The sequence below is a fragment of the Schistocerca americana genome, chromosome 1 (genome assembly GCF_021461395.2).
Source record: "Schistocerca americana isolate TAMUIC-IGC-003095 chromosome 1, iqSchAmer2.1, whole genome shotgun sequence".
NCBI lineage: Eukaryota > Metazoa > Arthropoda > Insecta > Orthoptera > Acrididae > Schistocerca > Schistocerca americana.
In genome coordinates, this window is record NC_060119.1 from 675,982,631 (window position 1) to 676,006,591 (window position 23,961).

General features: G+C 43.6%; 1 pseudogene; it reads left to right on the forward strand.

The window, feature by feature from the left end:
* Window positions 1-23,318: 23,318 nt before the first annotated feature.
* LOC124556631 lies at window positions 23,319-23,437 on the forward strand (annotated as a pseudogene).
* The last annotated feature ends 524 nt before the right edge of the window (window positions 23,438-23,961 follow it).

Genomic DNA, 23,961 nt, shown 5'->3' on the forward strand with positions numbered 1-23,961 from the left:
ACTACGGTATGGGCTTTTATTCGCATTAAAACCTTAAGTTTTACGAATCATGGACCATGACGTGACGTGGTCTCTTACGGGTAGCAACGACACAGATAATCGAATTGCAGGAGCAACCAAGGTAGGCAGAAATTGAACGCAACCGTGTTCGAAGGCTACAGAAACATATTATGGTTGCTGAAGGGTGGTAAATGGGCTTTCCAGTAGTTGCAGGACCAACAGTCTGCATGATCGACTAATCTGAGTTAGGAACATTAGCCAAAATGTCTTTGCTGTCTGATTTGAAAATAATTTGCCTCCCGGTTCAATTACTCACTATTTCGATGCCATATTCCCGGCTTGTGGTCGTCAGTGGCTATCATCAGACTGGTTGGTTCATTTGGGGGAGGGGAACAAACAGCAAGGTCCTCGGTTCCATCGGATTATGGAAGATTGGGACAGGAAGTCGGCAGTGACTTTTCAAAGGAATTGTTGAAGGAAATGTTGAAATTACGGAAAAACTAAATCAGGATGGACGGACGCAGGTATGAACCGTCGTCCTCCCGAATCCGAGTCCAGTGTGCTAACCACTGCGCCACCTCGCTCGGTTATCTTCAGATCCTAAGACAGATGCCGTGGTTCGGTCCAACTACTGAGGAAACCGTACTATCAGTGAACTTTCATACTGACAATGTTGTCTTCTCAGTGGTTGGATTCAACTACGGCATCAGTTTCATCAACTAAAGATGGTCGCTGACGGTAACTTCGTACCGAAATTATGAGCGAGTGAACATTTTCAAACAAGAATTTAAACAATCATTGGTGTCCTTAGTACGACTGAAATGTCGTTCTTTGCAAAATGTCCTTGCTATGTTGGTACTGTCGCATTACTGAAAGCAAGAAGAAACCACAGTCGTCATATTTCCCAATGATCGTATGGCTGAATAATAATGCTACTGTTCTGCATAAAATATTATGTGAGCAAAATAATCTCCAATTCGAATCTCCGGACGAGGACTACTCGTCACCACAAAATTTGACTAAAATGGGTGCTAGGCTCATACAGTCTTCGTATTCCCAGAAATGCCATTTATTCATATTTTAAGGAGCATCTCTCAGTTGTTAAAATATTTACTGATAGATCGGCTTCCAGCTTAGAGTATCATCAAGGAAAAAATTAAAAAAAAACGTGTTCTGTCTGCCATGGATGCATTTTTCCTTCATGATGATGGTCTAAGCCCTAAACAAGCTGAACCATAAATATATTAATGTTATTGAGACTTAGTCCTTGAAGTAACATCTCGTTCCTGAAATTTATGCAAGTTTCGGAGCTCCATGATCACAAACTGTAATAGTCTTCTTGCATTTTCGCGTTACCTGTCTGCAACATGTCAAAACACCGTGGTAAAAGAATTTATCACATTCAGAATTTAATTCACGGTTGGAATGCATCTTTTCCAAGCCGACGAGATCGGCTCATCGACGTAATTATTAGACATGAATGTCAGTCCGGAGATTAATACTACGCGCATTAAATGACACGAGGGCGAGAATCGTGAGTTTTTCGGAAATTGTTCCGAACCTGTGATTTGTGGATAGCCTTCAACTGCTGCTTTGAATTTTCCTTAATTCGAACATAGTGAGGCACTGGGAAAAGCTTTCAGCGCATGGCGAGTACGAGCACTGTACTGGAGTTTTGGGGCTAGCCCTAGCTCCCGATACTATCAGAGGATTTCCCGTGACGCCAGGGGAACTCTTCTGGTCGTTTTCAAGCAACTGTGCCTTTGAATTTCGTTTCAATTAGCGTCAGTAAACGGATCGAGTCTGAAGCACTCAACTAGTGCAGCACTAAAGATCAACTATTGCTTGAATTACATAATGATTCTCCAACTCTGACCGAGCGAAGTTACGCAGTGGTTTGCACTCTGGATTGGGTTCAGGAGGACGAGGGTTCTAACCCGCGTCCGGCCATACTGATTTAGGTTTTCCGTGATTTCTCTAAATAGCTCCAGGCAAATGCCGGGATAGTTCCTCTGCAAGGGCATGACCAACTTCCTTCCCCATCCTTCTCTAATTCGATGAGATCGCCCTTCGGTCCCTTCCCAAAATCAACCAACCAGTCAACCAATCCAACTCTGAGCACCATATAACCACAGGGTTAGTGAAGTTAAACAGAAGAGATTACACCCTAGCATCTTACTCACGTAAAACTAGTATGGTAAAAGGAGCAGTTACATATTAAGCCATAATGCAAGTTCAAAAACATTGAAAGGAGCAGATTTTGTCGCGATCAGAACACAGAAGTGTGTGGTAGTGAATCAACACTGGAATACAATTCACTTTAATTGTAACTCAGCACAGATATCCACTAGAAAATTTTAACTGTTAATGAGGTATTTGGATTCCGTACTAGGATATATGTAAGATAGCAGGTAATAGTGTATAGTGACTTCAGTGTAGATTTCCTAAGGGATTTTGATAGGAAAAATGGTCTGTAAAACTTATTTGGTTCTACAATTTCATATGAGTAATTTAGATCTCAATACAGGTGGATAAAGACAGTAGGACTTTAAATTATGTTTTCTTTAACCAAATTTAACGCAATAAAATTCCTGTGTAACCAGTAACAAATTCTCTCTCTGATCATGATGCACAATTAGTCAGGACAAATAAGGTAGTGCCTTACAGTACGGATAATGGTCATTGGGGGTCAGTTAGCATAATTAATGACTCGAAGGCAAATAATATTAAGAATAGTTTGCAAGAGATGACTTGGGATGAAACTTACAATGAGTCAAATACTAACATAAAATTTAATAAATTTCATGATAGATTCGTGTCGTTATTTGAAAATAAATTTCATCATAAACTAATCAGCAAGGATAGTGATTAAAATTCTTCTGGGTATTATGCGGCGTCATTGCTAAAAACTAACAACAATAATAAACTAAAACCGATGTTTCGGCCGAATTGCAACGGCCTTCCTCAGGGCACGACTGGTTTTGCATGGGGATAGGTGCTTCTATTTATTACAGACTATCTATGTCTGACGTCACTGTTGTAAAACTTTTCATTGGCCCTCTAATATGATTGGCTAGTCATGACGTATGGCAAGATGGAAGGAAGGAGGCTATTCGTGGATGTCCATGTCGTCAACGATTCGTAGCGAGCGGTCGCGGGGCAGGAGCTACACGGGACACGGACGTATCTGCACAAACAGCTGTAGAGCAACTGTCAGTCCACTTCCGCGCACACCAGGAGGACCTCGACTAGTTCTTTACCTCAAAAACACGTGATTTCTACAGTTGCTGAATCGAAAAGTTACACCAGCTTAGGAAACTGTTGTAAATAGTGAAGGAGAATGTATTTATCATCTGTAACTAAAATCTCTGTTACGTGTATCTGTTTTGTTTATCTTACTTACGGAAGAACGCTACACACTTACGCACCAAGCCAGTAATAACTGGACTGTAAACAAATGCTGAGAATGTTGCTACACACTTACGCACTCCATCATATGTCAGTACCATTCGAGCACAAATCGAAACGTAGCTGTTGCGAAGAAAGAACTTTCTCATTCGAAATCCATCTACATCTACATGGATACTCTGCAAATCACATTTACGTGCCTGGCAGAAGGTTCATCGAACCACCTTCACAAGTCTCTATTATTCCAATCTCGTATAGCGCGCGTAAAGAATGAACACCTTTATCTTTCCGTACGAGCTCTGATTTCCCTTGTTTTATTTTGGTGATCGTTCCTCCCTATGTAGGTCGGTGTCAACAAAATATTTTCGCATTCGGAGGAGAAAGTTGGTGATTGGAATTTCGTGAGAAGATTCTGTCGCAACGAAAAACGCCTGTCTTTTAATGAAGTCCAGCCCAAATCCTGTATAATTTCTGTGACACTCTCTCCCATATTTCGCGATAATACAAAACGTGCTGCCTTTCTTTGAACTTTTTCGATGTACTCCGTCAGTCCTACCTGGTAAGGTTCCCACACCGCGCAGCAGTATTCTAAAGGAGGAAGCACAAGCGTAGTGTAGGCAGTCTCCTTAGTAGATCTGTTACATTTTCTAAGTGTCCTGCCAATAAAACGCAGTCTGCTTTACTCGATGACTTTCCCTCAGTTACTACAAACTAGACCTCTCTGACAGGAAATCACAAATCCAGTCACATAACTAAGACGATATTCCATAAGCACGCAATTTCACTACGAGCCGCTTGTGTGGTAGTGTCAAAAGCCTTCCGGAAGTCCAGAAATACGGAATCGATCTGAAATCCCTTGTCAATAGCATTCAACACTTCATGTGAATACAGAGCTAGTTGTGTTTCACAGGAATGATGTTTTCTAAACCCATGTTGACTGTGTGTCAATAAACCGTTTCCTTCGAGGTAATTCATAATATTCGAACACAATATACCGGGTGATCAAAAAGTCAGTATAAATTTGAAAACTGAATAAATCACGGAATATTGTAGATACAGAGGTACAAATTGACACACATGCTTGGAATGACATGGAATTTTATTAGAACCAAAAAACTACAAACGTTCTAAAAATGTCCGACAGATGGCGCTTCATCTGATCAGAATAGCAATAATTAGCATAACAAAGTAAGACAAAGCAAAGATGATGTTCTTCACAGGAAATGCTCAATATGTCCACCATCATTCCTCAACAACAGCTGTAGTCGAGGAATAATGTTGTGAACAGCACTGTAAAGCATGTCCGGAGTTATGGTGAGGCACTGGCGACGGATGTTGTCTTTCAGTATCCCTAGAGATGTCGGTCGATTGCGGTACACTTGCGACTTCAGGTAAACCCAAAGCCAATAATCGCACGGTCCGAGGTCTGGGGACATGGGAGGCCAAGCATGACGAAAGTGGCAGCTGAACACACGATCATCAACAAACGACACGCGCAAGAGATCTTTCACGCGTCTAGCAATACTTTTTTTTGTTCTAATAAAACCCCATGTCATTCCAAGCATGTGTGTCAATTTTTACCTCTCTATCTACATTATTCCGTGGTTTATTAAGTTTTCAAATTTATACTGACTTTTTGATCACCCGGCATATTCTAAAATCCTGCTGGATATCGACGTTAACGATATGGGCCTGTAATTTAGTGGATGACTCCTACTACCTTTCTTGAATATTGGTGTGACCTGTGCAACTTTCCAGTCTTTGGGTACGGATCTTTCGTCGAGCGAACGGTTGTATATGATTGTTAAGTATGGAGCTAATGCATCAGCATACTCCGAAAGGAACCTAATTGGTATACAGTCTGAACCAGTTTTCTTTTTAAACGCTGTGTATTACGTGCAGTCCTCACAACCACCAAGACTGAATAATTACACACTACAGATAAATAAAAAAAGAATCTCTGCACTTGAGTTTAACAATGGTGTACCACTGAAAAAGAAACCACGATGCACCTTATTTGAAGGAGTAATGATACAGCAAGTACGGTAGAAGCACTATAGTGAAAACGAACAAGTGTTCAGTCGTAACTCGTGACCTGATTCTTTACAAAGAAGGAGGGCGCCATTATGAATAGAAGAATAGCGGACTGAGTTTCCGCGCAAGCCGACTCGAGGTTAACGTCCAGGCAGTGTCGGAGCAGCGAGAACAAGGCGTCCTTGTGAGGTGAGCCAGGTGCCACATGGCGCAGCGGGCCGTGCGATATGCCGGCAGCTAACTGCACCCCAGGAATGCCGGACCCTGGCGGTATAGGTCCGACACGCATACCACACCAGTCTTCCGCGCGGTTCCCGCGTTTTGTCCATGTCTTGTGGAAACGCTGTCACAATTCAGAATTGCTGTTTTGGAAAGTAATACGAACAGTTTTACTTCAGAGTGTCGAATAGTTGTTTGCTAGTTTGAAGTCGTCCAACTGCTGCCTCTTGGAGAAGGAAAACTAAAAGGACTGCTCTCGTGTAGTATTTCACTTACGGGTTACGCAGCGGCTGAAGCTTAGGCCATCCGCTAGGACATCCAGGTGAGGGAGGGGGAGATGGAGATCTGATATAGTGTGTAAATGCAGCTACGGAGAGCATGGATGGAGATGCCGTTTCCTGATAAAGCTCGGATTGAGCTTTAAGAAACAAATCTAGACCTACCACGGCACTTGAAGTCACTCGCCAAATTCACAATAACTGATGAGCACTTTTAAGAGACAATACACTACTGGCCATCAAAATTGCTACACCACGAAGATTGACGTGCCACAGACGCGAAATTTAATCGACATGAAGAAGATGTGATATGCAAATGATTACCTTTTCAGAGCATTCACTCAAGGTTGGCGCCGGAGGCGACACCTACAACGTGCTGACATGAGGAAAGTTTCCAACCGATTTCTCATACACAAACAGCAGCTGACCGGCGTTGCCTGGTGAAACGTTGTTGTGATGCCTCGTGTAAGGAGGAGAAATGCGTACCATCACGTTTCAGACTTTGATAAAGGTCGGATTGTAGCCTATCGCGATTGAGGTTTATCGTATCGCGACATTGCTGCTCGCATTGGTCGAGATCCAATGACTGTTAGCAGAATATCGAATCGGTGGGTTCAGGAGGGTAATACGGAATGCCGTGCTGGATCCCAAAGGCCTCGTATCACTAGCAGTCGATATGACAGGCATCTTATCCGCATGGCTGTAACGGATCGTGCAGCCACGTCTCGATCCCGGAGTCAACAGATGGGGACGTTTGCAAGACAACAACCATCTGCACGAACAGTTCGACGACGTTTGCAGCAGCATGGACTATCAGCTCGGAGACCATGGCTGCGGTTACCTTTGACGCTGCATCACAGACAGGAGCGCCTGCGATGGTGTACTCAACGGCGAACCTGGGTGCACGAATGGCAAAACGTCATTTTTTCGGATCAAACCAGGTTCTGTTTACAGCATCATGATGGTCGCATCCGTTTTTGGCGACATGACGTTGGACGCACATTGGAGGCGTGTATTCGTCATCGCCATACTGGCGTATCACCCGGCGTGATGGTATGGGGTGCCATTGGTTACGTGTCTCGGTCACCTCTTGTTCGCATTGACGGCACTTTGAACAGTGGACGTTACATTTCAGATTTGTTACGACCCGCGGCTCTACCCTTCATTCGATCCCTGCGAAACCCTACATTTCAGTAGGATAATGCACGACCGCATTTTGCAGGTCCTGTGCGGGCCTTTCTGGATACAGAAAATGTTCGACTGCTGCCCTGGCCAGCACATTCTCCAGATCTTTCACCAATTGAAAACGTCTGGTCAATGGTGGCCGAGGAACTGGCTCGTTACAATACGCCAGTCACTGCTCTTGATGAACTGTGGTATCGTGTTGAAGCTGCAATAGCTGTACCTGTAGCTATGTTTGACTCAATGCCCAGGCGTATCAAGGCCGTTATTACGGCCAGAGGTGGTTGTTCTGGGTTCTGATTTCTCAGGATCTATGCACCCAAATTGCGTGAAAATGTAATCACATGTCAGTTCTAGTATAATATATTTGTCCAATGAATACCCGTTTATTATCTGCATTTCTTCTTGGTGTAGCAATTTTAAATTGCCAGTAGTGCATAAACATCGTAAATAAAACTCGGGATTTGTTACTGGAGTAAACACGGAAGCTGAGTTAAAATCTGGTGATATGTTCCTGGAAATACGGTGCAGTCTCTAGCACAGGTTTGACGTTACGCCCGATAATCTTACAAGGTGTCGTTATCTAGTTTTTGAAGACTTGAGAGTTGTGTCGGATGGCATCACAATGTTTTGACGCAGCACCTGCTCATTATCTTGCAGTCACTAAAAAGCACAGGTTCGCAAGGAGAATACACTAGTCTACGACGTGGCAAATTCACGCATCTGTGCGGAAGCGCTCTAGCATGGCCAGGAAGGAAGGAAACATCCACATAAGCGGCCTGAAACATCAGAAGCCTTGAAACATTTCTCGCTTATGTAACGTTTGCCTACTCATGCTTCTCTAGAAAACCACACATTACGGCAAAGATTTTTCTCTGTCTGAACGAGGAAAGTGAATGAAAATGTAAATACCGACAACGCGGATGTCTGTAGAGCTGGCCTGTCCTTTGCGGTACAACAAGCAAGTCCACTGATGGATTTACGACTTCCGTCTCACTCGCAGCCACAAGATATGACGTGTTCAGTTCAGCACGGAGGCGCTCGGCAGCCGTGATTCCCTATTCCCTGTCATGCGCCGTGCAGACTATTTCGGGCCGGTGTAAATCACGCGTGTCGGATTTCCTGCTCCGTCACAGCAGCCCGCGCTGCGTTGCGTGCCAAAATATCTGCGCCGCGGTAGATAAGCGTTTCCGTTCCGAATCCCACTATCAGCTTCTGCCAGAGCCAGCTGCAACTCCCCGGCTGCCACTGCTTGCTTACAGTGTGGCTGTTCGTCAGACGATACACTTACGAGTCGGTTTAGCTGCTTATAAACGCAATCAATTTTTCGTCTGGCTTCACGAGGCGGTATGGTTGTCGCACCAGTTTGAGCTGAGCGATTGAGGTCGGAACGTCTGCGTCAGAAACCAGCGACACTAAGCACTGAACAACAGAGCCTGTCTGATACGCAACCACTTGATCACGTGACACAGGATTCAGTACCTACCGACAAAGGTACCGTGCCTACTCGTCATCACCAATTTCGCCCAAATTTATGGTTTTTGCAGGGCTTTGGGGAGAAATGAAAGTGACAGATGCAGGAGCTCCAGATGGTCAACTGTTTAGAAGAAATAGCGTTTTTGGTGCAGGTCGGGCGAGGCGTGAGCCACTTACTCGTATTTTAGCGTAGTTTCCATTTATCGGTTGGAGCAGCGGAAAGCGTACCAAACGGCAATCAGAGGGGCGTGGGATCGAGGCCCTATGTGAAAACTATTTTTTAGTTTTCTATTTTCAATTTTTACATTACACGCACTGCAAATTAACCAAAATAACGCTCAGTATATTGTATTTAATATTTTCAATAACAGGCATGAAAAGGAAAGGCAAAGGAAAATCCAGGATTGCAAATAAATTTCCAAGAAGGGATAGGCGTATACAAGAAATTCGTATATAAAATTAGATTCTTTCATTATTTCACGATAGACTATTTACACGTACTGGGGTGATTTGCATAGAAAAAACAAGGGAACCTATTGTCCGCTTGCAGCTGGCGAGGAAAGTTGTTTGCGAAGTCCTTGTGGATGGTGTAATTCTTTCTTGGAAATTATTTGCTATCCCAATTTTTTTTTCCTTTCATTTCCGGGCCTTTTATGAAGATCTTAAAAATACAATATACTGAGCATTACTTCGGTTTATCTGCAGTGTAACATAAAAATTAAAAATTAAAAAGGTTTCTTTATAAGGACTCGAGCCCGCGACCCTCAGACTACCGTTCTGCGCCAACAGCTACTTGGATACTAAATTAATACAGATGGCTTGTGCGTCGTCCGATCAGCACCAAAAATGCTGTTTTTTCTAAACGCTTGATCATCTGGAGCTACCTCTTTCATTTCTCGCCAAGCGCTACACATAACGCAAATCTGGATGAAATCAGTGATGACGAGTAAGCGCATCCAGCTTTGGATCGTTCAGGCAAGCCGTCAACAGTCTTCATTCACACAGCTCACTACAGCAAAGATATAAACATGAAAGAAAGACTTCATCTCGTTAAAACTAAAGTAAGAGCGCACCAAATTAAATCTACAAAAAAAAGTCTTGCTCTGTTATTTACTACATAACATATATAAGAGAATTTACTTACAGGTCCATACTCCCAATTTTTCCCCAGTTCGTTAATTTTCCGTTCCATACTTTTTACTGCCTTCGTGTTCGGCTTACCAACAAGGAATGTAAGACACGGTTTCATGTGGAGCGCCACAATATATCTACATAGCGAAGAGAGAACTGTCAGTGAAAGAGTCCCTTCTGTTTCTCTCCACTTCAGTTAAACTGTCGATTTTTAGCGTTAGAAACTAGTTAAGCACATGCACAAGCACTGGTGAATGCAAGTAGCGGCTGGAAGGGCAAGTAATAAAAGGGGTCCTCCCCTTTACTCCAGCCATGGTCGTGTAGCTTCCGGACAACCATTATATTGCATGATACAGCGACCCATCTCAGATGCCAGTAGTACAAATAATCTCAGATTTGCGAATTTCCGACGCCGTCACTGAAACCTGCACAGGGAGGGACAAAGAGAAGAGAAACGCTCAGGGAGACTGGTGAGTTTGTCAGCAGTGCGCAGCACTGCGTCAAAGCGTTAAAAGCATGCAGCCACATGCGACCACAGCGATAAAAACGTCGCGCGCTTTTTACAACGCGCTACCATTCCCCACGAGGTATCGTAGTCCCTCGTAATTCACGACAGAAACTACTGAATTGTGCGAACGACGAACGATAGTACAGACAGCGTCGTGGTAGTGCATCTGACGTGCAAATTGTAGTACAGGCATTCAGTCTTAGAAAGGTCTACTCGGCAGTTTTACTATCCCGGAACAATGTAAATAGCGTGTTTATATGTTTGAATGTTGGCAGAGACTCTGAGGTTGGGCGGACTAGCAGCTACAGTTATCGAGCAGACGGCTTGGACTTGTGTCCTTCATGGAGACTCAGTGTTGGTAGGACATGCATTGTAAAATGAAGATGGATGTTGTTGATGTTTAGGTAGTCGAATTATTGACGACTATATAGTTCTTGGAACTGAATGTCACATGAATAAGGTAAAATATGCTAAATATATTGTTTGCTCTTCAACAAAATACTTCTTTTGCTACCCATATGCCTCCTAGTAGTTAGAGCCTATAGTAATTAGAATCTTTCTATTTAGCTGGCTGTAGTTGCTGCTTGCTGTAGTTCGTGTTATGAAGATTTTCTGTGAGGTAAGTGACTTATGACAAAGTGTGGGGTTATTGTTAGGATTTCTTCCAATGCACGGCCATTCTTTTGTGTTAATTATTTGAGGTCATGTTATCATTGCAGAGCAGTTAGATTGCGTTGCGCTTGTGTACTGTGGGTAATAAATGAATAGGTTAAGTTTGAGTTGTCTTTGTCAGGGAAATTCTGTAGGTCAGTGTTGAAATGATAAAAAGAGACAGTAGCAGCAGTTTATTCCGCAGTTTAAATAAACACAAACAAGTTTCACCTACTCGGTTATTTCAGTTGACTCAAAGACGTTCCAACAGTCCACACTTCCTTTCAGACGTTGGCTCGCAGTGCGACGCCCGTTTGTTACGTAGTGAATTTTTACGCGTTTGTGGCCAGTCTCATTTTGCAAAATCAAGTATGCTATGGTAAGGCAAGAAAATACTGGCTGTTGGTCAGCTGGAGTCTATAGCAAAAATGACTATCCACAAAACTGAAAAACACCAGTCCGCGTATATCTGACGTGCTGTTTCGGAGAAGTCCCAAGTTACTTTTTACTTGAAACTTAATAAATCTGCTTTTTTTAAGTGATGTTTCCGTTCGAAACCAGAACTCTTTTTCCTTATTCAGTGAGGCTTCCACAACAAGACATGGTGATGTAACTAATACTAAACTACACCACAAGTGTGTAAATTAAGCAAGAAAATTTATTACAATAAACAGCGATTTATTTTGTCACATCCGTTTGAATGTAATAGCACAGACGTTCCTCCTTTCCAAACGATGTACTGTGTTTACAGTTATTGTCAAACGATAACCTGTTCCACTTTAGAAACTAAAAAATATAAAAACGAAATGAAGAAGAATGTTTATGAACTGCATTTAAGAAATGAAAGTACTCCTTATTATCTAACAGTTTTTGATGAGATGGGCTGGCAGTACAAGAATGAGCAGAACTAAATGAGTTGCATTTAATCCACGATGCAAAATTACCAGCATCATTCAACAGCGGCAGGTGGAAGCGAGACTATAATCCTGACCTCATATTTAGTATTTAGATGCCAACAATGTCTAAAATCTGTCGGTCCCCCAACACCCAACTCACAGCATACACTAATAATCTGTGAAATATTTTCTACTGTTAGATCTCGCAAAGTAGGTTTTTCAAGGAGGTTTAATTTTAGAAAAGCAAACTGATCGAGTTTTGCAGAACTGCTCGACGTCGAAGTGACTTCTACAGAACCAGCACCAGAACATTATGACACCTTCACCACTGCTGTAAACAGTTGTTCCAGAATATCAATTCCTCTGGTTGTCGAGCATCTTAAATTCCAGGAGTTACATCGGACCAAGCCTCCCTACTCACAGAATACAGGAACTTATCTGAAGAACTGTGGAAGCAGGGAACAAACTCATTACTTCTATAAAAAAAGATAAAAAACGATCAATGGATTAAAACCATAGAAAACTTAGATCTAAAAAGAGATAGTTATAAAGCTTGGAAACTCCTGGAACATATAAGTAATGATCCATCTACGATCGCTGTAGACCATAGCATTACAGCCAATAAAATAGCACATCAGTTACTGCTGATCGGGAAGGCAACCCACAAATCCAAAAAGCCAAAACTGCAAAGAGAAGAGCAAGAGGAGAACAATCTGCTTACACCATTTAGCATGGAAGAATCAGATAAGACTATCAAACAAATTAAGAATGGAAAATCAGCTGGCTAAGATGATATATGAACAGAGCAAATCAAGCACTTTTCAAAACAACAAAGAAATGGATTCTGCAACTCTTTGATAATAGTGTGAGCAGATGCCAAATCCCAAAGATATGACGGAAGAGCCGAGTGATTGCTTTGCTGAAACCTGGCAAAGAAGGGAACAATCCAAAGAATTTTAGACCAGTTTCATCACTCTGTCATCTGTACATACTGCTGGAAATAATTATCTTAAATCGCCTCCTACCTGTTGTTGACCCCTTGCTAACACCTCAACAAGCTGGATTTCATACTGGTAAAAGCTCCATTAAACAACTGCTGAATCTTACGCAGTTCATAGGATATGGGTTTGAAGCTCTTAAGGTGACAGCGGTGGTATTTGTCGACTTAACAGCGGCCTATGACACTGTCAGCCACCAGCAACTACTACTACTACTGAAGTTATACAATATGACCAAGGATTTTAGCCTAACCAGGTTCATCACGGCAACTCTACAAAACCGTAGGTTCTTCGTTGACTTTCAAGGGCAGCGCAGTCGATGGAGACTACAGAAAAACGGTCTTCCCCAAGGAAGCTTGCTGGCTTTAATCCTATTCTATATGTATACAAACGACCAACCTATAGCCCAACACCAAGAGTTTCCTGTATACTGATGACCTTGCTCTTGCCACTGAGAGCTCAGACTTTGAATCAGTGGAGAACACCCTCACGAATGCCCCTGAAGATATATCAAGATACAATATCGCAAATCAGCTTAAACCAAACCTCTCAAATACTTAAGTGTGTGGTTTTTATTTGAGAAATAGGGAAGCTACTCGTAACTTGATGACAGAATGGTCAGGAGTTGCTACACTCCCAAAACACCTAGGAGTGATGCTGGTCAGATCTCTTACTTTCAAGAGACACTGCATGAATGCAAGTTTAAGGTTTCCACCAGGAACGATCTTAAGAAAATTGGCCGAATCACACAACGGGGCAGTCACCCTGAAACTATCCGAAACTCTGCACTTACATTATCCTATTCTGCAGCAGAGTACGCTTGTCCTGTTTGGTATAATTCATCACATGCCAAACAGGTTGACGTAGCTCTCAACGACACCTGCAAAATAATAACAGGTTGTTTGAAATCTGCACCTGTCGAATGTATTTACCATCTAGCAGGAATAACACCACCTCCTATTCGAAGAGACATTGCGGCGAATAAGGAACGAAATAAAGTAGAAGAAGAACAAACACATCCCCCGTATGGGCATAAACCGCATCCTCAGCGATTGAAATCAAGGAAGAGTTTTATTGGAACATCAAACGTACTTACTACCACTGCTGAAAATACTTGGCTGCAACTTTGGAGCGATAAGACTTCCCTTGCCTCAGGTTGGGAAAAAGTTTTTGATACTCTGCCTCCAGGAATGGATGACCTAGAAATCTCTGAATAGGCTGAGATCAGGAGTGGGTAGAAACAGGTTTAATCTGGCAAGAGGGAGCTATAGTACAGAAAATAATATTAAGTGTGATTTTGGAGAAGTGCAGACTGTCCAGCACGCGTTTCAGTGTCGACTTTGTCCAGCCTCCCGTATTGCAAAACACCTCTACCAAGGGACAGAAAAAGGACTGGTGAAGGTCAAATTCTGGTCAAAGACTACTCGGCATGTTAACTGTGCACCTATGTATGTTACTGACACGACAAAAAATAAATGAGGAACAGTTGCGGCATGAACTCAACGGAAGAAAAATGGTGGAAAAAGATAGTTTCAAAAGCATTTCCATACGGAGTAGGTCATCGTGCTATTTTTTCAACCACTGACAAGTGGTGGTGTGACTGTCTTGCTGCTGCTGCGTTATTGGAACAAATGGTTTGTCTGACAAAAATAAAATAATATGGACTATTCTGAATATTCTGCTCTTCCCTCTTAATAACAACTGTGAAGTGTTTGACGCCACTATAAAAAATACCGAATCAACAAAAGTATCGTACTTGGCAACAAAATAACTATTCCACTAATGATATTTCCGTACTTAAAATATCTTCCTCTTAAAGTCAGTGATTTCCGTGCAAAATTTTTCGAAATAATGACTCGAGACAACACATATCTTTGAACCACTCAGTACCCACAGAAAGCAGCATTCTGTTGGAGGGATGTGGAATTCACGTCGAATACGCAGCACCTGAAGTGGAAATTCTCAAGCGGTAACGATCGTCGTAGAGGGCACAACCGCCTACAGTTACTACGGCCGCGGGGAGAAGACTGCGGCGGCCGTCGAAACGCCGCTATTTTTTGCATGGCAGGGGAAGGAAAAAAGTACACCGCAAACAGCGTTAACCCCTATCTGGACTGCGTGTAATTCGAGATAAGGGTTTACGACCGCAGTTCTCAACATAGCGCCCCTTGGCAGCGACTAACGGCCGCGGCTGCAGGACCCTGAATATTAGGCTGCCTCTTAGCGATTACGTTGTTGCAGCCATTCCACCGTTGCATTTCCACACGATAATCATGAACTATTTTTCGCATGCACACCCCGGAAGTTATCTACACATTTCGTGATCTAAAAATTGACTTCCTGATTCTCATGACTACACTGCTATGCAAAATTTAAGGACGAAAGTAGCTTTCCCGTTGTGTGTCACCGCCAAGTAACATAGCTCGATGTGACTACAGTATAGAATACAAGGTAACTGAAACACACAAATGAGATGAATAGAAATGACACTCTAATTCAAAGACAGTAAAGGCGGCACATGGTTATTAATAGGGTGTGTGATCACCAGGGCGTTAACGCATGCTCTACAACGTGACCCCATACTGGTCACATGGTTGATAACGGGTCCTTGTGGGACGGGCTTCCACTCCTTCACCTGGGCAATTTGACAACTGTTGGATGGTCATTGGTGCATGTGACACTCACTAATACGTCTCCCCAAGGCATCCCAAAAGTGCTCGATCGCATTTAAGTCGGGGGAAAAGGTAGGCCAGTCCATGTACGGAATAACCTATCCTTCCACCTACGCTTTTCGATGTGGTTGCGCATTGTCAGCGATAAAAATGGAGTCAAGGCTGAAAGCAACCTTGAAAAGACGCCTTGGGGAAGAACACAGTGTCACAATAACGTTTTCGGTTGACTGTATCGCGTTCAAAGATACGGAGGTCGGTACGCCCATGCAACTTCATGTATTCCCACATCATAGCAGCTGGGTCACCAAAACGATCATGTTTGACAATGCGAGAGGTGGGAACACATAAAGCACCCACGAACGTTGTCGAATGTGATCGTTCTGGTGGTCTAGGTGTAGCGAATTGGGAAGGTACAATGTACCTAAAAGTTTCTGAACACTGTACATTCACTAATCAACATTACTATAACACTGTATTCCTTCCGCATGTGCGTCTATTCAGAGATGCTTTCGGCCCTGATTCCATTTTCTTGGATGACAATGCGCGACCGCATCGGACTGACCAGGTGGAGCGACAGGATATTCGGCGAATGGACTGACCTGCCCGTCTCCCGGCTTAACTCCCATCGAGAACGTGTGGGATGCGTTGGGGAAAAATGTGATGCAGCGGTACGTCCACATGCACCAACGACATCTAGCAGTTGTCAACAGCGCTGATGGAGCAAAGGAAGGCCCTTCCACAGCAACTCCTTACCAACCTTGTGGCCAGCACAGCAGCACGCTGCAGGGCATGCATTTCCGTCCGTGAGGATCAAGCAGGCTAGTAAGAACTATGTCCCTCCTTTTGCAATGCCCAGGAGACCATCATGAATCGCTGTGACACTAGTGAGAGATGAGGCAGGTGCCACATGGCGCATTCCTCTCCGGTAATTTTCTGTACTGTACTGTGGCAGTTCTTTCTATGCATCAACCTATTCTTTCATCGACCTATGCTACTTGGCAGTGATATATCATGCGGAAGTTGCGTTTGTCCTAAAATTATGCGCACAGTGTACTTCCAAAATCAATCACTTCATTGCTCGCTCCTGATGACTGACGTTCACAACTGCGGACTACGATGTTGACAACGTTATGCGTTACACTGCCTTCGTGGAATTGAGGTTTAATAGCAAATTTCAGTGTACTGTAAAATATTGTCGTGTCCTGCAAAATACTGTGAAAGCTGTACTACTATTGCATAGCAATAGGAATACATGTATCCAGAGTGTTTCCGTTAAGTTCGACATTAGCACAATGGCTGTTTCAAAACATTTCGTCGATTTTTTTTTCAGTAAATAATAGGGTTTTAAGGTTATATATTCGCTGTCGACAGTATGATTGTCATTTCCGGCCGTTTGCTGTAGCGCCTCTATTACAATTAAAGCAGGTTTCCGCGTCAGTCTGGCAATTTCCGTGCGTCGGTATGGAACTTGCTGCAGCGACGTCTTGCCCTACGGAAGTTGGCAGCATGAAGTAGTTGGCATATTTGCGGCACACAAACGTTCAGTCGTTTCACGCTGTATCACATGTCATTTAATTAATTAGCTCACTCGAGGACAAATCCATCACAATCTTTCGTCGTGTTACTAAGTCAAGAGACGAAAAGCAAAACCGGCTTGAACATGCGGCTGACACGAGGCAAAGTCAGACGTTGCACACAGCAGCTGCGCAGAGGGTGCAACTCGCAGACGCACGCCAGCCAGCCAGCGGCCTCGCTGTGTGCGCAGCCTCTCTCCGTACATGTGGAGACGTTTCTAAGCAGTTTTCTAAATGAAAAAGTGATTGTCTGGAGATTTGTCAGTGAAATGAAATCAGTCATATCAGTTGCAGGATTTCTCCGTTGTCTTTGTTCTTCAGTGCTAGCATTAAGCCTCTAACAATCAAGATTTCTACGGGTATCGACGTCGATATCTAATCTTTGTATTTTTTTTTCCTTTCAAATATTTTCTGCTTATCGATATTGTGTAAATACAGATACAAAAAAACGGGGGATATGAAGTAAATGCTGTTTTGGAAAATAAGGCAATGGTAATTGTTCTTCATTCGTGCAAAGATGCGATAGGAAGGCAGGGGTGGTGGCGGTAGGATGATGCAGTTTAATTGGATACGATTGTATTTAATTTTAGGAATTTGGAACACACTCCTTACTGACATCACGTGTTACGTCTCGGAGTCCTATCAGCAGAACGGGCTCCAAAACATCTGCTTCATGCGTAGGGGCAATTATCATAATTCACCACAAGATGTGACGGCATCTTCTGCCTACAATGCTGCCAAACGGTTACACAATAGGCACTTTTACACAATAGGCACTTTCAAGCTATGCGAGAGACTGCCTTAAGCGGCTGGCTGTGGAATGTGTATGACAGGAAGAGGACGAACACTAGAGGAAAGAAGAAATGCACAATAGTCTTCAACAAGGAATAAATCGGGACAAAACTTTGGAAATGGAGTCTCGTAATTAAACAGTACTATCATGAAAACGTTTAGTTGTCGATGATTTTCCTCATGTGGCGTACTACAGCTGAATATTCGTTGAGCCTTTGGGCCCCAATGGTTGCCTGAAACAATGGCTCTATTATTATTGTTACAATTATTCTTTTCTTTTTTTGAAGTACCAATTCCTTTCGCGTAAAACCACTGATGTTATTACAAGACAGAGACTTCTACTGATACACTCAGGTACTTCTACGAATCTAGTGCATTGTAGCAATAATCACTTATAGGGTACAAAGCAACAGTTGGCGGGAACTATTGTGGTACGTGATTGTAGGAGATTCGGACATGCGGCTTTTTTTATTTTTATTTTTTTTTAAGTGGCTGTATTAAGAAGATCATTGGCAATGAAAGTCAGTACCTCTAAGTTATTGTAACGTAAATTTGAGTTTCTACTACTGCTTTTACGAGTATATCGAAATGACACCACCGGTACAGCTTGTAGTTGTGATACAACATTTATTAAATTTTAGGCCAATTTTTGTTTGTTATTTGGGACTATAATTTGTTTTGGGCGTTACGAGTTCATGGAAGTTTCGAAATATGGGATTTTGTCTTAAAAATGAGAATTTTCTTCCAAATATATCACATGAAATGATCTGTGGTTGAAAATTGCACATTCGAGTGATTCCAAAGTGAAACTACCACCTTAAAAAAAACTGATTGTTTACTTTTTGCCAAATTCTTCTTGTGTTCGTGGCTTACTAGGATAATAAAGGTTAATTACGTGAAAAATTTAAAAATTATATATTTTTTTATGTTTTTAGGATTCAAAGATTTTTCACATCTGTATCCCAAAGAAAGCAGGTGTTGACAGATGTGAAAATTACCGAACTATCAGCTTAATAAGTCACAGCTGCAAAATACTAACACGAATTCTTTACAGACGAATGGAAAAACTAGTAGAAGCCAACCTCGGGTAAGATCAGTTTGGATTCCGTAGAAACACTGGAACACGTGAGGCAATACTGACCTTACGACTTATCTTAGAAGAAAGATTAAGGAAAGGCAAACCTACGTTTCTAGCATTTGTAGACTTAGAGAAAGCTTTTGACAATGTTGACTGGAATACTCTCTTTCAAATTCTAAAGGTGGCAGGGGTAAAATACAGGGAGCGAAAGGCTATTTACAATTTGTACAGAAACCAGATGGCAGTTATAAGAGTCGAGGGACATGAACGGGAAGCAGTGGTTGGGAAGGGAGTAAGACAGGATTGTAGCCTGTCCCCGATGTTGTTCAATCTGTATATTGAGCAAGCAGTAAAGGAAACAAAAGAAAAATTCGGAGTGGGTATTAAAATTCATGGAGAAGAAATAAAAACTTTGAGGTTCGCCGATGACATTGTAATTCTGTCAGAGACAGCAAAGGACTTGGAAGAGCAGTTGAATGGAATGGACAGTGTCTTGAAAGGAGGATATAAGATGAACATCAACAAAAGCAAAACAAGGATAATGGAATGTAGTCTAATTAAGTCGGGTGATGCTGAGGGAATTAGAGTAGGAAATGAGGCACTTAAAGTAGTAAAGGAGTTTTGCTATTTGAGGAGCAAAATAACTGATGATGGTCGAAGTAGAGAGGATATAAAATGTAGGCTGGCAATGGCGAGGAAAGCGTTTCTGAAGAAGAGAAATTTGTTAACATCCAGTATTGATTTAAGTGTCAGGAAGTCATTTCTGAAAGTATTCGTATGGAGTGTAGCCATGTATGGAAGTGAAACATGGACGATAAATAGTTTGGACAAGAAGAGAATAGAAGCTTTCGAAATGTGGTGCTACAGAAGAATGCTGAAGAGTAGATGGGTAGATCGCATAACTAATGAGGAAGTATTGAATAGGATTGGGGAGAAGAGAAGTTTGTGGCACAACTTGACCAGAAGAAGGGATCGGTTGGTAGGACATGTTCTGAGGCATCAAGGGATCACCAATTTAGTATTGGAGGGCAGCGTGGAGGGTAAAAATCGTAGGGGGAGACCAAGAGATGAATACACTAAGCAGATTCAGAAGGATGTAGGTTGCAGTAAGTACTGGGAGATGAAAAAGCTTGCACAGGATAGAGTAGCATGGAGAGCTGCATGAAACCAGTCTCAGGACTGAAGACCACAACAACAACAAATCTTTGCGAAATACTCAGTTCGTTGTATCTTGCACGACTGGGTAACTGTAAACACACCGATACCGACTGCGCATGAAAATTGCTTATAAGGTCCAAATTGGCCAGTCGTGCAAAATAAAATGAAGTGAATCTTTCTCAAAAACAGCCGAGGTGGAAAACTTGAAAATGTCTTTTAACTCCCTGTGATTTCTGGTTGTGGGGCTGCCTGAAGAATACGGTTTACCAGCGGAACATTCACAACTGTGCTGGTATGAAGCGCAGCATACCAAGAGAGGTAGCTAGCATACATACGGACAAGCTTCGTTCTGCTGTACAGAATGCAACCCTGCGCTTTCACACTCTTCTGGGCACTGATGGCCCAGTATTTGAGCCCCTTTCGTAGCAGTAATGATACCGGTATGTAATGGTAATGTACCGTAGCAGCAAATTAAAAGTGTTTTAGTTGAATTGATTCTGCATAATTTGTCTTCCCCGTGTCCTTGACATTAATGCTACCAAGTTTGGTACTCCTACGGTAATTAGTTTCTGTGTTATAACGTGTTAAATAGGGGAAGTTTAATTATAACCACTCGGTATGGTTCAAAATGGCCCTGGGCACTATGGGACTTAACATCTGAGGTCATGAGTCCCCTAGAACTTAGAACTACTTAAACCTAACTAACCTAAGAACATCACACACACCCATGCCCCGAGGCAGGATTCGAACCTGCGACCGTAGCGGTCACGCGGTTCCAGACTGAAGCGCCTAGAACCGCTCGGCCACACCGGCCGGCCATCCGGTATGTATAACTGCTTTCCTGAACGTCCATGAACTGCAGAAAGTAGAGGAAGAGTAAAAATTTTGGTTTGAAAAAAGTCGTGCTCATACTCCGTCACATGAAAAAGGTGCACATGGGCACCACAAGAAAAAGTATTCCATAGATGATACAAAAAATGTGCACACTTTATATCAAAATTGGCCAAATACGAGAGTCACTATATCACTCAGAAATCCTCATACGATGTTTATGGAATATACAGTTCAACGTTGTTCTGAAGAATATATTAAGTTCTGTTGAAAATCTAGTAGGAGTCCTATATCTTCAGCCGAGTTCAAGAATACAGGGTGACACAGCATAACGGGACTGTTTGAAATGAGTAGTGGCAGCCATGGGCAGGTGGCAACACTGCGGGTTCGTGACAGTTAGCGAGTTCCATCTTCTTCGACAGAATTAGAGCAAACAGACTGTCACAAAAGTCCTATAGCTCTACTTGAATCCAAACCACATCGTAACGTGTTCCTTTTCTTTACTTTACCAGAGGTGAAATTCGTCTTAAATTCATAGGCGACTGGCGGTCGAAGCGCGAGTCTTTATAGTCTTGCTTTTAGCCGTGCAACTATCAAGCCAAAGTGGTTAACCACCGAACACAGAGCGTGGAAGAGGATGGTATACTTTGCCCGGATCTCCATCGCAGTTTAGAAAAACGCACTGTACGTGACGAAGGGTAAGCAAACCGCTTACTTTTCCGGTGCGAATATAAAAATATTTTGCTCGATTTTCGCACCCGTGTCGGACGCGACAGCCTGAGTGCCCAGTAGTGCAGCGCTCCAGCACCGGACGTCGCCGGGCTACCCTCAGGGACAGAGTTGAGGGCGCGACTGTCGCCGCAGACGACCGCGGCGGGGGAGGCTTAATAGCCGGGCGCGCCGCCTCCCTTCCCGCGGCCGATAGGAAGCGCGGCATTAGCAAAATTAGAGCAAGGACGGGCGGCGCATGCAAATGGCTCGCGCTCGCTAATGGACGCCGCGTCTGGCGACGGTGACTACCTGACGGCTCACCGACTCCGCTCTGCATTCTGGCCGGCAGAGCACGTCCCGACCCCAACAGGAAACCCGTCACGGCGCGTCGGGTGCTATTTGCATTTCCGATTCCACTGTGACGGATATGAAATTTCGTCTTGCCCTGTCCACGTCATCTGTCTTCACGAACTTACAACTTCATTGTTGCTGGTTGCTTCGTTGATTCGGGGGAGGGGACCAAACAGCGAGGTCATCTGTCCCATCGGATTAGGGAAGGATGGGGAAGGAAGTCGGCCGTGCTCTTTCAAAGGAACCATGCCGGCATCTGCCTGAAGTGATTTTAGGAAATCACGGAAAATCTAAATCAGGATGGTCGGACTCGGGTTTGAACCGCTGCCCTCGCGAAGGCGAGTCCAGTGTGCTAACCATTGCGGCACCTCGCTCGGTCAACTTCATTGTCAACCACTCACCGAACTACTCAACCCTCCTGAATACGTATAAACGCACACTCAACGGCTGGTTGCCGACCGCAGTTGCTGTCCACCGACAGATAGTGTCGGAAGTTCCATGCGGCTTTTCGCGGATGATGCTGTAGTATACAGAGAAGTTGCAGCATTAGAAAATTGCAGCGAAATGCACTAAGATCTGCAGCGGATAGCCACTTGGTGCAGGGAGTGGCAACTGACCCTTAACATAAACAAATGTAATGTATTGCGAATACATAGAAAGAATAATCCTTTATTGTATGATTATGTGATAGCGGAACAAACACTGGTAGCAGTTACTTCTGTAAAATATCTGGGAGTATGCGTACGGAACGATTTGAAGTGGAATGACCGTATAAAATTAATTGTTGGTAAGGCGGGTGTCAGGTTGAGATTCATTGGGAGAGTCCTTAGAAAATGTAGTCCATCAACAAAGGGGGTGGCTTACAAAACACTCGTTCGACCTATACTTGAGTATTGCTGACCAGTGTGGGATCCGTACCAGGTCGGGTTGACAGAGGAGATACGGAAGATCCAAAGAAGAGCGGCGCGTTTCGTCACAGGGTTATTTGGTAAGCGTGATAGCGTTACGGAGATGTTTAGCAAACTCAAGTCGCAGACTCTGCAAGAGAGGCGCTCTGCATTGCGGTGTAGGTTTCGAGAGGGTGCGTTTCCAGAAACGAATATATTGCTTCCCCCTACTTATACCTCCCGAGGAGATCACGAATGCAAAATTAGAGAGATTCGAGCGCGCACGGAGGCTTTCCGGCAGTCGTTCTTCCCGCGAACCATACGCGACTGGAACAGGAAAGGGAGGTAACGACAGTGGCACTTAAAGTGCCCTCCGCCACACACCGTTGGGTGGCTTGCGGAGTATAAATGTAGATGTAGATGTATAAGACAATTGCTTCTAGCGTCCAGAAGTTCCTTACCCTTGCTTACACCTGCATTCACGTCAACGGCCATGCCGAGATGGATACGCCGGTTCCCGTCAGATCACCGTAGTTAAGCACCGTCGGGCATGGTCATTATGTGGATGGGTGACCGCCCAGGAACGCCGCGCCCTGTTGACTTTTTCCTCCTTTGCCTTTACGGTAGGGGGGACCGGGAGGGGGGGGGGTGGAGTATCCCTGATCACCAGTATTCGCGCCAGATGTCTTAGATTCAGTTCCAATCCTCTCCGCAGTTCCGCAGTGTCTCGTCAGCTGAGGGCATGCGACACTGTTGACGGTGATCCGTTCGTCGTATGGGAAAGTTAAGCTTGGCGTCCCCCTTGGTGCGCTTCGAGAGGAGTAGCCTATCTGCCGGCACTACGTTCCACCCTCTACCTTGCATCATCATCATATAACGCAAACATTACACTGTACTACACATTCCAGTTAAATCCACTTAACAGATACAATTACGCATACAGCTCTTACATATCGCTGGGGAAAGGTGCACGTGGGCGCGATGTAAAAGGAATACAATTAGGCGGCCGAGCCTGCATTTCGGGGTCTGCTAGCCGTTTATGCCATACTACTTTACTTTATCCCCATCCATAAGACTTTTACCTATATCGGCGGCTATAAATCTTCTTAAACCAATTTAATGTGTT